Consider the following 906-nt stretch of genomic DNA (forward strand, 5'->3'; position numbering starts at 1 on the left):
GAGTGTTAAAAAGATATGTTTTAGATACTTTAAGAAAAGCCTTCTGCACCAAGCTGCCAGGAAATCATTAAGACTCTTTTGACCACAAAGTACGAAGCACATAAGAGTAGACATTGCACACTTGGTTTTGGGGTGAGTTTTACTTGAATTTTGAGCCAGTTTCATTTTAACAAGTGACTTCATTTGGGAAAGACATAAGGCTGCTTTCTACAGATAATTTCTGGGTATCAGCACCACTGGTCTTGAACTCCCCAAGGCTTGTCAAGAGCAATGATAAAAGGTGTGAATTGTGTTTAATTAAAATGATTTGCTTGAAGTCAACTGAACAAGGGTTTATCACTGACAGTCACCTCTTGACTTCTCTCATCAAGCCCCCTCCTCTGAAGGGGCTACTTGTGATGTACTTAGTGATGGAAAATAGGTAGAAAGTCTAATCATCTTCTCATGGTCACTGAGTTTCAAGCACACACTGCCCATCATCAATTGTGAGGGACTCAGGGAAAGTACTGACAGACCAAAATTTTCTAGAACTTGTACTTCTACACATTGAAGAAATGAATATTACTGTGTTAAAATGCCTCAAAACAATGTCCCCAAATCTGCTATCTTCTTGGCGGTCTCATCTTTTAGATTTCTGTGGATATACCAAGTAGCTGACAGAGATAAGACAAGACTTAATTTAATTGGTGACTATAAAAAAGAGCTTGGCCTCCTTTCAGAAGAAAATGCCAAGTCTTCCTATATTTGCTCATCTTTAACTCGCCTTATGATATTGCTTTCTTTCCTATTTAGAAGGTCTCACCCAATTCTAAAATACTGTTGCATATAAAGTTTTAAAATAGTTTTTTAAAAAGCTTCACTTAAAATTAGATTTAAATACATACTTCACTGGCTGAATACAACCTT

The 906-nt window shown here is 36.6% G+C and overlaps 1 protein-coding gene across 1 annotated transcript in view; it reads right to left on the minus strand.

Annotated features, from left to right (window-relative positions):
- Positions 1–906, minus strand: part of SUCLG2 (succinate-CoA ligase, GDP-forming, beta subunit) — a 138,129-nt gene that overhangs the window by 89,613 nt on the left and 47,610 nt on the right. The window lies entirely within an intron of this gene.

The sequence above is a fragment of the Galeopterus variegatus genome, unplaced genomic scaffold (assembly GCF_000696425.1).
Source record: "Galeopterus variegatus unplaced genomic scaffold, G_variegatus-3.0.2 Scaffold616, whole genome shotgun sequence".
Classification (NCBI taxonomy): domain Eukaryota; kingdom Metazoa; phylum Chordata; class Mammalia; order Dermoptera; family Cynocephalidae; genus Galeopterus; species Galeopterus variegatus.